Genomic DNA, 14,443 nt, shown 5'->3' with positions numbered 1-14,443 from the left:
CAAGCATAACCCAAATAACGACAGCAGTAGCAAAACAAACATATAGTTATTAAAGATTCAAGTTGAAAACCAATGCTAATGCATGACTATCATGCAAATGGTGGTTGTGGCTTGCCTGGGGATGAAGAATACACCGGGAGAAAGTGCGAGAAGCTCGCGGAAAGAATCGCCGAAAAACGTTCTCTCTCGGAGGGGGCTGATTAAGCGCAAGGGCAAAATGGTCATTTTCACAGTTTCAAACCATAGTGAAAATGAAACCAACAGAACGGGCTCGACGAAACAAAGAAGTGGGCTTTGGATTCACCTGATTTGGAGTTGGGAGTAAAAAGATACGCACGTTTAAAGCTCAGGGACTAGTCTGTAAAAATACTTCTACAAATAGGTCCCTGCTAGTTTAAACTGAACGTGTCTTTTCTGAGAATACGTTTTCCAGAGAGGAAAACGTATTTAGGGCCGAAGAAGAGCAGAAAGCGCCTTCGGTTAAGGGAAAGCGTACTCCGCGGAGTACGTCTCCACTTACCCACGTCAGCGGGTCGGCCTGGTCAACGCGCAGAGGCCGACAGGCGGGGCCCAGGGGCGGGGTCGTCGTCGTCTTCGTCTCGCCCGTGCTCGCACGCGGTCCAGAGGGAGGGGCGCGGTGCCGGCGACGATTGTCGGTGGCACATGCCACCATTTGCGGCGCCCGGACCACTAGCGTGCTCAGGGGAGCAAGGCGACTCCGTCCTGGGGTAGCAAGGTCTCCGGGGATCACCGGGCTGGTCAGGGCGTTGGCCGCGGCGGACGAAGGCACCAGGCACCAGAGGGCTCGTGACCATGGACCACCAGAGGAGTAGGGAGAGGGCTCGGGCGGCTCCGGGGTGTGCATGGGGGCCTCTGGAGGTGGAAGCAGGAGCGGAGGAGCCCGGGGCTGCCCGGATTCGAGCGGAGCCTGACGGCGGCCATGGAGGCATAGGGCAGCGAGGAGAGGTTCTTCGGCTCAGGTGACTAAGGGGTCCTCGGGCGTCCGGCCTGTTATCCACGGGCCGGACTGATGGGCTGTGAAGACACGAAGGCCGAAGACCGTCCCCGTGTCCGGATTGGACTCTCCTTGGCGTGGAAGGCAAGCTTGGTGACTAACTATGAAGATTCCTTCTTATGTAACCGACTCTATGTAACCCTAGATCCCCCCGCTGTCTATATAAACCGGAGGGTGTAGTCCGGAAAGCATATACTCATTACCATAGTCATACAGGCTAGGCTTCCAGGGTTTAGCCATTACGATCTCGTGGTAGATCAACTCTTGTAATACTCATATTCATCAAGATCAATCAAGCAGGAAGTAGGGTATTACCTCCATAGAGAGGGCCCGGACCTGGGTAAACATCATTTCCCCTGTCTCCTGTAACCATAGATCCTAGACGCACTCGGGACCCCCTACACGAGATCCGCCAGTTTTGACACCGACATTGGTGCTTTCATTGAGAGTTCCACTATGCCGTCGACGAAAGGTTCGATGGCCCCTTCGATCGTCTATAGTGACGCTGTCCAAGGAGAAACCTTCCTCCCCAGACAGATTCTCGTATTCGGCGGCTTCGTACTGCGGGCCAACTCGCTTGGCCATCTGGAGCAGATCGATAGCTACGCCCCTGGCCACCAGGACACATTTGGAATCTTGAACTACATTGCGGATATCCGTGGAGACTTGATCTTCAATGGATTTGAGACCGCGGCGATCGCTCCCCCTCGCACCGATGAACATGACGTAAATCTGTCATCGGACCATATTCAGGAGATGGTTCCTGTAACCTTACGGCCTTAGATCTGGAGCAGATTGCACCATCCGAAACCTCAGAGTCCGCGGCGTTGGAGCCGCACACAGACTCAACACCCGGGAATATCTGCGTCAACGGAATTCCGGACTCGTTTCCGGCTATAAATTCCGAACCGCGTACGCCTGCAGACACCGAGCTGGATCGGTCATCAATCTTCGAGTTCAGCGTCGCAGACGTATTCCAACACTCGCCCTTGGGCGATGTGCTAAATTCATTAAAAAATCTATCCTTGGCGGGGGACTCACAGCCGAACTATGTTCGGTTCGAACTAGAGGCTGATGATGGGGAATTTCGCTTCCCACCCGCCACCCACTTCATAGCCAGTGTTGAGGACTTAACCGACATGCTTGATTATGGCTCCGAAGACATCGACGGTATGGACGACGATGCCGACAAGGAGCAAGGCCAAGACGCGCCATTCACTGGACGTTGGACGGCCACCTCTGCGTACGATGTGTACATGGTTGACACACCTAAAAAAGCTAGCGACGATGACAAAGAAGATCCAGTTGCGAATAAACCTTCTGAGACACATCCAAGCATCGGCACCCTAAACGCCGTTCCAAGCCACGTCGCTCAAAAGATGGCAACACTGGCACCGGAGAAAATAGTACTCCGGATGACGCCGAAAACAATGGAGACCCTGTTGGAGCAGCATCGAACAGGAGGAACAAGACAACATGCAAGTTAACCCTGATAAACAGGCCATGCCCAGTGACCTGGATGACAATAGTTATCGTCCACTCTCCGAGGATGAGGAGAGCCTCGGCAACGAGGATTTCATCGTGCCTGAGGCACCCCTTGAGCAGGAGCGCTTCAAGCGCCAGCTAATAGCTACAGCAAGAAGCCTGAAGAAAAAGCAGCAGCAGCTTCAAGATGATCAAGACCTACTCATTGATAGATGGACTGATGTCCTCGCAGCCGAAGAATACGGCCTCAAGCGTCCAGCCAAGAGTTACCCGAAGCGCAGACTGCTACCCCAGTTCGATGAGGAGGCGCCAGAGCCCATACCTCCCTCGCGCAATGCGGAACGACCACCACGTGGTCGGGATAGTGCAGTGGACCGACCACCCCGCGGTCGGGATAAAACGGCAACTCAGGCTGAACAACAGCCCGCCCCACCGCCTCGTAAAAACAGAGACAAAACAGCTCGGGACTATACATACGACCTTCGGCAGGACCTGGACAGTAGAGCAGGACACACCAGATCAATCTACGGATCGCGAGGACGCTTTTCGACTCGGGATGACGGCTACCTATTTGGACGTGACAAACCTAGTCAGGCCTGGGCCGATAACCGCAGGCGGCCTTCATCGGAGGTGCACCGCGACGCGGCCCGATATAGAGGCGCCGCACACCCTCTTTGCTTCATAGATGAAGTGCTGGATCATGAATTCCCCGAGGGGTTCAAGCCCGTCAATATTGAATCATACGACGGGACAACCAATCCTGAATTATGGATCGAGGATTTTATTCTACACAGCCATATGGCCCGAGGAGACGATCTCCACGCCATCAAATACCTCCCACTAAAACTCAAAGGGCCAACTAGACACTGGTTAAATAGCCTGCCCGAAAATTCCATCGGCAGTTGGGATGACTTAGAAGAAGCTTTTCTTGACAACTTCCAAGGTACTTATGTCCGGCCACCAGACGCCGATGACTTAAGTCATATAGTTCAACAACCTGGAGAATCAGCCAGAAAATTCTGGACTAGGTTCCTAACCAAAAAGAACCAGATCGTTGACTGTCCGGATGCCGAAGCCCTAGCGGCCTTCAAACACAGCATCCACGACGAATGGCTCGCCCACCACCTCGGCCAAGAAAAGCCGAAATCCATGGCAGCCCTCACGGTACTTATGACCCGCTTTTGCACGGGTGAGGACAGTTGGCTGGCTCGTAGCAAAAACACAGCCAACGAGGCAGGCCCCTCCGAGGCCAAGAACAGCACCGGCAAGCTCCGGCGCAATAGACACAAACGCCGAAGCAATGGCGATAACACCGATGACACTACATTTAACGCTGGATTCAGCAGCTCTAAGTCCAGCTAGTGGAAGAAGCCCTACAAAAGGAACAGTGAGGGACCATCCAGCTTGGACCGCATACTCGACCGTCCGTGCCAGATACATGGCACCCCAGACAAACAAGCCAATCACACCAACAAAGGTTGTTGGGTTTTTAAACAGGCTGGCAAGTTAAATGCCGAGAACAAGGAAAAGGGATCACAAAGCGAGGACGAGGACGAAGAGCCCCGGCAGCTGAACACGGGGGGCAGAAGAAATTTCCCCCTCAAGTCAAAATGGTAAACATGATATATGCTACACACATCCCCAAAAGGGAGCGCAAGCGCGCACTCAGGGACGTCTATGCAGTAGAGCCAGTCGCCCCAAAATTTAATCCATGGTCATCATTCCCAATCACCTTTCATCGTCGAGATCACCCAACTAGCATCCGTCATGGCGGTTCGGCCGCACTGGTCCTTGACCCAATAATTGATGGATTTCACCTGACACGAGTCCTAAGGGACGGTGGTAGCAGCCTCAACCTGCTCTATCAGGATACAGTGTGCAAAATGGGCATCAATCCCTCATGAATCAAGCCCACAAAGACTACCTTTAAAGGAGTCATACCAGGCGTAGAGGCCCGTTGTACAGGCTCAATCACGCTGGAAGTGGTCTTCTGTTCTCCGGACAACTTCTGAAGCGAAGAGTTAATCTTCGATATCGTCCCCTTCCCCAGCGGCTACCTGCACTGCTCGGACGAACCGCGTTTGCTAGATTCAATGCGGTGCCACACTATGCTTATCTCAAACTCAAGATGCCTGGTCCACGCGACGTCATAACATTCAATGGAAACACTGAACGCTCCCTCCGAAAAGAGGAGCACACAGCCGCCCTAGCAGCAGAGGTACAGAGTGGCCTTCTCAAGCAGAACCGTAATCCGGCTGCCGATCCCCTGGACATCACTAAGAGGGTCCGGACCACACTTCAACAGGACGGTTCGGCTCGTCAAGAGCTCAATTAGCAATTCGGCATCCGCCCCAGTCCCGATGAGGTAGCGGCATCAGCACCACGCGTGTTGGGGAACGTAGTAATTTCAAAAAAATTCTACGCACACGCAAGATCATGGTGATGCATAGCAACGAGAGGGGAGAGTGTTGTCTACGTACCCTCGTAGACCGATAGCGGAAGCGTTTAACACAACGCGGTTGATGTAGTCGTACGTCTTCACGATCCGACCGATCAAGTACCGAACGCACAGCACCTCCGAGTTTAGCACACGTTCAGCTCGATGATGTCCCTCGAACTCCGATCCAGCCGAGTGTTGAGGGAGAGTTTCGTCAGCACGACGGCGTGGTGACAATGTTGATGTTCTACCGACGCAGGGCTTCGCCTAAGCACCGCTACGATATTATCGAGGTGTAATATGGTGGAGGGGGGCACCGCACACGGCTAAGAGATCAATGATCAATTGTGTGTCTAGAGGTGCCCCGTGCCCCCGTATATAAAGGAGCAAGGGGGGGTTCGGCCGGCCTAGAGGAGAGCCGCGGCAGGAGGAGTCCTACTCCTACCGGGAGTAGGACTCCCCCCTTTTCCATGTTGGACTAGGAGAGGAAGGGGGAAAAGGTGGAGGGGAGGAAGGATGGGGGGGCGCCGCCCCCCTCTCCTTGTCCTATTCGGACTGGGGGAGGGGCGCGCGGCCCTGCCCTGGCCTCCTCCCCTCTCTTCCACCTAGGCCCACTAAGGCCCATTAAGTTACCGAGGGGTTCCGGTAACCTCCCGGTACTCCGAAAAATCCTGATTTCACCCGGAACACTTCCGATGTCCAAACATAGGCTTCCAATATATCAATCTTTATGTCTCGACCATTTCGAGACTCCTCGTCATGTCCGTGATCACATCCGGGACTCCGAACAAACTTCGGTACATCAAAACATATAAACTCATAATATAACTGTCATCGTAACGTTAAGCGTGCGGACCCTACGGGTTCGAGAACTATGTAGACATGACCGAGACACCTCTCCGGTCAATAACCAATAGTGGAACCTGGATGCTCATATTGGTTCCTACATATTCTACGAAGATCTTTATCGGTCAGACCGCATAACAACATACGTTGTTCTGTTTGTCATCGGTATGTTACTTGCCCGAGATTCGATCGTCGGTATCTCGATACCTAGTTCAATCTCGTTACCGGCAAGTCTCTTTACTCGTTCCGTAATACATCATCCCGCAACTAATTCATTAGTCACAATGCTTGCAAGGCTTATAGTGATGTGTATTACTGAGTGGGCCCAGAGATACCTCTCCGACAATCGAAGTGACAAATCCTAATCTCGAAATACGCCAACCCAACAAGTACCTTTGGAGACACCTGTAGAGCACCTTTATAATCACCCAGTTATGTTGTGACATTTGGTAGCACACAAAGTGTTTCTCCGGTAAACGGGAGTTGCATAATCTCATAGTCATAGGAACATGTATAAGTCATGAAGAAAGCAATAGCAACATACTAAACGATCGAGTGCTAAGCTAACGGAATGGGTCAAGTCAATCACATCATTCTCCTAATGATGTGTGAAGGAAATATGCCCTAGAGGCAATAATAAAGTATTATTTATTTCCTTGTATCATGATAAATGTTTATTATTCATGCTAGAATTGTATTAACCGGAAACATAATACATGTGTGAATATATAGACAAACAGAGTGTCACTAGTATGCCTCTACTTGACTAGCTCGTTAATCAAAGATGGTTATGTTTCCTAGCCATAGACATAAGTTGTCATTTTATTAACGAGATCACCTCATTAGGAGAATGACGTGATTGACTTGACCCATTCCGTTAGCTTAGCACTCGATCGTTTAGTATGTTGCTATTGCTTTCTTCATGACTTATACATGTTCCTATGACTATGAGATTATGCAACTCCCGTTTACCGGAGGAACACTTTGTGTGCTACCAAACATCACAACGTAAATGGATGATTATAAAAGTGCTCTACATGTGTCTCCAAAGGTACTTGTTGGGTTGGCGTATTTCGAGATTAGGATTTGTCACTCCAATTGTCGGAGAGGTATCTCTGGGCCCACTCGGTAATGCACATCACTATAAGCCTTGCAAGCATTGTGACTAATGAGTTAGTTGCGGGATGATGTGTTACGGAACGAGTAAAGAGACTTGCCGGTAACGAGATTGAACTAGGTATCGAGATACCGACGATCAAATCTCGGGCAAGTAACATACCGGTGACAAAGGGAACAACATATGTTGTTATGCGGTCTGACCGATAAAGATCTTCGTAGAATATGTGGGAGCCAATATGGGCATCCAGGTCCCGCTATTGGTTATTGACCGGAGACGTGTCTCGGTCATGTCTACATAGTTCTCGAACCCGTAGGGTCCGCACGCTTAACGTTACGATGACAGTTTTATTGAGTTTTGATGTACCGAAGGAGTTTGGAGTCCCGGATGAGATCGGGGATATGACGAGGAGTCTCGAAATGGTCGAGACGTAAAAATCGATATATTGGACGACTATATTCGGACTTCGGAAAGGTTCCGAGTGATTCGGGTATTTTTCGGAGTACCGGAGAGTTACGGGAATTCGTATTGGGCCTTAATGGGCCATACGGGAAAGGAGAGAAAGGCCTCAAAAGGTGGCCGCACCCCTCCCCATGGTCTGGTCCGAATTGGACTAGGGAAGGGGGGCGCACCCTTCCTTCTTTCTCCTTTCCCCTTCCCTTCTCCTACTCCCACAAGGAAAGGAGGAGTCCTACTCCCGGTGGGAGTAGGACTCCCCCCTTGGGCGCGCCACCTCCCCTTGGCCGGCTGCCTCCCCCTTGCTCCTTTATATACGGGGGCAGGGGGCACCCCAGAGACACAACAATTGATCCTTGAGATCTCTTAGCCGTGTGCGGCGCCCCCCTCCATCATATTACACCTCGATAATACCATTGCGGAGCTTAGGCGAAGCCCTGCGTCGGTGGAACATCATCATCGTCACCACGCCGTCGTGCTGACGAAACTCTCCCTTACCACTCGGCTGGATCGGAGTTCGAGGGACGTCATTGAGCTGAACGTGTGTAGAACTCGGAGGTGCCGTACGTTTGGTACTTGATCGGTCGGATCGTGAAGACGTACGACTACATCAACCGCGTTGTGATAACGCTTCCGCTGTCGGTCTACGAGGGTACGTGGACAACACTCTCCCCTCTCGTTGCTATGCATCACCATGATCTTGCGTGTGCGTAGGAAATTTTTTGAAATTACTACGTTTCCCAACAGTGGTATCCGAGCCTGGTTTTATGCGTTGATGCTATGCACGAGTAGAACACAAGTGAGTTGTGGGCGATATAATTCATACTGCTTACTAGCATGTCATACTTTGGTTCAGCGGTATTGTGAGATGAAGCGGCCCGGACCGACATTACGCGTACGCTTACGCGAGACTGTTTTCACCATTGCGAGCACTCGTTGCTTAAAGGTGACTTGCGGGTGTCTGTCTCTCTCACTTTAGTTGAACCGAGTGTGGCTACGCCCGGTCCTTGCGAAGGTTAAAACAGCACCAACTTGACAAACTATCGTTGTGGTTTTGATGCGTAGGTAAGAACGGTTCTTGCTAAGCCTGTAGCAGCCACGTAAAACTTGCAACAACAAAGTAGAGGACGTCTAACTTGTTTTTGCAGGGCATGTTGTGATGTGATATGGTCAAGACATGATGTGATATAATGTGTTGTATGAGATGATCATGTTTTGTAACAGAGTTATCGGCAACTGGCAGGAGCCATATGGTTGTCGCTTTATTGTATGAGATGCAATCGTCATGTAATGGTTTTACTTTATCACTAAGCGGTAGCGATAGTCGTAAAAGCAATAAGTTGGCGTGACGACAACGATACTACGATGGAGATCAAGGTGTCGAGCCGGTGACGATGGTGATCATGACGGTGCTTCGGAGATGGAGATCACGAGCACGGTGCTTCGGAGATGGAGATCACAAGCACAAGATGATGATGGCCATATCATATCACTTATATTGATTGCATGTGATGTTAATCCTTTATGCATCTTATCTTGCTTTGTTTGACGGTAGCATTATAAGATGATCCTTCACTAAATTATCAAAGTATAAGTGTTCTCCCTGAGTATGCACCGTTGTGAAAGTTCTTCGTGCTGAGACACCACGTGATGATCGGGTGTGATAGGCTCTACGTTCAAATACAACGGGTACAAAACAGTTGCACACGCAGAATACTCAGGTTAAACTTGACGAGCCTAGCATATAACAGATATGGCCTCGGAACACGGAGACCGAAAGGTCGAGCGTGAATCATATAGTAGATATGATCAACATATTGATGTTCACCGTTGAAACTACTCCATCTCATGTAATGATCGGTCATGGTTTAGTTGATATGGATCACGTGATCACTTAGAGGATTAGAGGGATGTCTATCTAAGTGGGAGTTCTTAAGTAATATGATTAATTGAACTTGAATTTATCATGAACTTAGTCCTAATAGTATTTTGCAAATTATGTTATAGATCAATAGCTCACGTTGTTGTTTCCCTGTGTTTATTTTTGATATGTTCCTAGAGAAAAATTATGTTGAAAGATGTTAGTAGCAAAGATGCGGATTGGATCCGTGATCTGAGGATTATCCTCATAGCTGCACAGGAAAATTATGTCCTTGATGCACCGCTAGGTGACAGACCTATTGCAGGAGCAGATGCAGACGTTATGAACGTTTGGCTAGCTCAATATGATGACTACTTGATAGTTTAGTGCACCATGCTTAACGGCTTAGAATCGGGACTTCAAAGACGTTTTGAACGTCATGGACCATATGAGATGTTCCTGGAGTTGAAGTTAATATTTCAAGCAAATACCCGAGTTGAGAGATATGAAGTCTCCAACAAGTTCTATAGCTAAAAGATGGAGGAGAATCGCTCAACTAGTGAGCATGTGCTCAGATTGTCTGGGTACTACAATCGCTTGAATCAAGTGGGAGTTAATCTTCCAGATAAAATAGTGATTGATAGAATTCTCTAGTCACCATCACCAAGTTAGTAGAACTTCGTGATGAACTATAGTATGCAAGGGATGACGAAAGTAATTCCCGAGCTCTTCGTGATGCTGAAATCGATGAAGGTAGAAATCAAGAAAACATCAAGTGTTGATGGTTGACGAGACCACTAGTTTCAAGAAAAGGGCAAAGGAAAGAAGGGGAACTTCAAAAAGAACGGCAAGCAAGTTGCTACTCAAGTGAAGAAGCCCAAGTCTGTACCTAAGCCTGAGACTAAGTGCTTCTACTGCAAAGGGACTGGTCACTGGAGGCGGAACCGCCCCAAGTATTTGGTGGATAAGAAGGATGGCAAAGTGAACAAAGGTATATTGGATATACATGTTATTGATGTGTACTTACTAGTGTTTATAGCAACCCCTCAGTATTTGATACTGGTTCAGTTGCTAAAGAGCAGTAACTCGAAACGGGAGTTGCATGAACATAAACTAGTTAAGGATGAAGTGACGATGTGTATTGGAAGTGGTTCCAAGATTGATATGATCATCATCGCACACTCCCTATACTTTCGGGATTAGTGTTGAAACTAAATAAGTGTTATTTTGTGTTTGCGTTGAGCATGAATATGATTTGATCATGTTTATTGCAATACGGTTATTCATTGAAGTTAGAGAACAATTGTTGTTCTGCTTACATGAATAAAAACCTTTTATGGTCATACACACCAACGAAAATGGTTTGTTGGATCTCAATCGTAGTGATACACATATTCATAATATTGAAGCCAAAAGATGCAAAGTTAATAATGATAGTGCAACTTATTTGTGGCACTGCTGTTTAGGTCATATTGGTGTAAAGCGCATGAAGAAACACCATACTGATGGGATTTTGGAATCACTTGATTATGAATCACTTGATGCTTGCGAACCATGCCTCATGGGCAAGATGACTAAAACGCCGTTCTCCAGAACTATGGAGAGAGCAACAGATTTGTTGGAAATCATACATACAGATGTATGTGGTCCGATGAATATTGAGGCTCGTAGCAGGTATCATTATTTTCTGGCCTTCACAGATGATTTGAGCAGATATGGGTATATCTACTTAATGAAACAGAAGTCTGAAACATTTTGAAAAGTTCATATAATTTCAGAGTGAAGCGGAAAATCATCGTAACAAGAAAATAAAGTTTCTACGATCTGATCGTGGAGAAGAGTATTTGAGTTACGAGTTTGGCCTTCAGTTAAAACAATGTGAAATTGTTTCACTACTCACGCCGCCTGGAACACCACAGTGTAATGGTGTGTCCGAACATCGTAACCGTACTTTATTAGATATGGTGCAATATATGATGTCTCTTACCGATCTACCACTATCGTTTTGGGGTTATGCATTAGAGACAGCTACATTCACGTTAAATAGGGCACCATCAAAATCCGTTGAGACGACGCCTTACGAACTGTGGTTTGGCAAGAAACCAAAGTTGTCGTTTCTTAAAGTTTGGGGTTGCGATGCTTATGTGAAAAAGTTTCATCCTGATAAGCTCAAACCCAAATCGGAGAAATGTGTCTTCATAGGATACCCAAAGGAGACAGTTGGGTACACCTTCTATCACAGATCCGAAGGCAAGACATTCGTTGTTTAGTATGGATCCTTTCTAGAGAAGGAGTTTCTCTCGAAAGAAGTGAGTGGGAGGAAAGTAGAACTTGATGAGGTAACTGTACCTGCTCCCTTATTGGAAAGTAGTTCATCACAGAAATCTGTTCCTGTGACTCCTACACCAATTAGCGAGGAAGTTAATGATGATGATCATGGAACTTCAGATCAAGTTATTACTGAACCTCGTAGGTCAACCAGAGTAAGATCCGCACCAGAGTGGTACGGTAATCCTGTTCTGAAGGTTATGTTACTAGATCATGACGAACCTACGAACTATGAAGAAGCAATGGTGAGCCCAGATTCCACAAAATGGCTTGAGGCCATGAAATCTGAGATAAGATCCATATATGAGAACAAAGTATGGACTTTGATTGACTTGCCCAATGATCGGCGAGCCATTGAGATTAAATGGATCTTCAAAAGGAAGACGGACGCTGATAGTAGTGTTACTATCTACAAAGCTAGAATTGTCGCAAAAGGTTTTCGACAAGTTCAAAGAGTTGACTACGATGAGAGTTTCTCACTCGTATCTATGCTTAAGTCTGTCTGAATCATGTTAGCAATTGCCGCATTTTATGAAATATGGCAAATGGATAAACAAAATTGCATTCCTTAATGGATTTATTAAAGAAGAGTTGTATATGATGCAACCAAAAGGTTTTGTCAATCCTAAAGGTGCTAACAAAATATGCAAGCTCCAGCGATCCATCTATGGACTCGTGCAAGCATCTCGGAGTAGGAATAAACGCTTTGGTAAGTTGATCAAAGGATATAGTTTTATACAGACTTGCGGTGAAGCCTGTATTTACAAGAAAGTGAGTGGGAGCACTACAGCATTTCTAATAAGTATATGTGAATGACATATTGTTGATTGGAAATAATGTAGAATTATACTGCAAAGCATAAAGGAGTGTTTGAAAGGAGTTTTTCAAAGAAAGACCTCGGTGAAGCTGCTTACATATTGAGCATCAAGATCTATAGAGATAGATCAAGACGCTTGATAAGTTTTTTCAATGAGTACATACCTTAACAAGATTTTGAAGTAGTTCAAAATAGAACAGTCAAAGAAAGAGTTCTTGCCTATGTTACAAGGTGTGAAATTGAGTAAGACTCAAAGCCCGACCACGGCAGAAGATAGAAAGAAAATGAAAGTCATTCCCTATGCCTTGGCCATAGGTTCTATAAAGTATGCCATGCTGTGTACCAGATCTATTGTATACCCTACACTGATTTTGGAAAGGGAGTACAATAGTGATCTAGGAGTAGATCACTGGACAACGGTCAAAATTATCCTTACTGGAATAAGGATATGTTTCTCGATTATGGAAGTGACAAAAGGCTCGTCGTAAAAGGTTACGTCGATGCAAGTTTTGACACTAATCTAGATGACTCTAAGTCTCGGTCTAGATACATATTGAAAGTGGGAGCAATTAGCTAGAGTAGCTCCATGCAGATCATTGTAGACATAGAAATTTGCAAAATACTTACGGATCTGAATGTGACAGACCCGTTGACTAAAATTATCTCACAAGCAAAACATGATCACACCTTAGTACTCTTTGGGTGTTAATCACATAGCGATGTGAACTAGATTACTGACTCTAGTAAACCCTTTGGGTGATGGTCACATAAAGATGTGAAATATGGGTGTTAATCACATGGTGATGTGAACTATTCATGTTAAATCACATGGCGAGGTGAACTAGATTATTGACTCTAGTGCAAGTGGGAGACTGAAGGAAATATGCCCCAGAGGCAATAATAAAGTATTATTTATTTCCTTGTATCATGATAAATGTTTATTATTCATGCTAGAATTGTATTAACCGGAAACATAATACATGTGTGAATATATAGACAAATAGAGTGTCACTAGTATGCCTCTACTTGACTAGCTCGTTAATCAAAGATGGTTATGTTTCCTAGCCATAGACATAAGTCTTCATTTGATTAACGAGATCACCTCATTAGGAGAATGACGTGATTGACTTGACCCATTCCATTAGCTTAGCACTCGATCGTTTAGTATGTTGCTATTGCTTTCTTCATGACTTATACATGTTCCTATGACTATGAGATTATGCAACTCCCGTTTACCGGAGGAACACTTTGTGTGCTACCAAACGTCACAACATAAATGGGTGATTATAAAGGTGCTCTACATGTGTCTCCAAAGGTACTTGTTGGGTTGGCGTATTTCGAGATTAGGATTTGTCACTCCAATTGTCGGAGAGGTATCTCTGGGCCCACTCGGTAATGCACATCACTATAAGCCTTGCAAGCATTGTGACTAATGAGTTAGTTGCGGGATGATATGTTACGGAACGAGTAAAGAGACTTGCCGGTAACGAGATTGAACTAGGTATCGAGATACCGACGATCAAATCTCGGGCAAGTAACATACCGGTGACAAAGGGAACAAAGTATGTTGTTATGCGGTCTGACCGATAAAGATCTTCGTAGAATATGTGGGAGCCAATATGGGCATCCAGGTCCCGCTATTGGTTATTGACCGGAGACGTGTCTCGGTCATGTCTACATAGTTCTCGAACCCGTAGGGTCCCCACGCTTAACGTTACGATGACAGTTTTATTGAGTTTTGATGTACCGAAGGAGTTTGTAGTCCCGGATGAGATCGGCGATATGACGAGGAATCTCGAAATGGTCGAGACGTAAAAATCGATATATTGGACGACTATATTCGGACTTCGGAAAGGTTCCGAGTTATTCGGGTATTTTTCGGAGTACCGGAGAGTTACGGGAATTCGTATTAGGCCTTAATGGGCCATACGGGAAAGGAGAGAAAGGCCTCAAAAGGTGGCCGCACCCCTCCCCATGGTCTGGTCCGAATTGGACTAGGGAAGGGGGGCGCACCCTTCCTTCTTTCTCCTTTCCCCTTCCCTTCTCCTACTCCCACAAGGAAAGGAGTCCTACTCCCGGTG

Source organism: Triticum aestivum, chromosome 5D (assembly GCF_018294505.1).
Source record: "Triticum aestivum cultivar Chinese Spring chromosome 5D, IWGSC CS RefSeq v2.1, whole genome shotgun sequence".
Classification (NCBI taxonomy): Eukaryota; Viridiplantae; Streptophyta; class Magnoliopsida; order Poales; family Poaceae; genus Triticum; species Triticum aestivum.
This window is presented reverse-complemented; position numbering follows the sequence as displayed.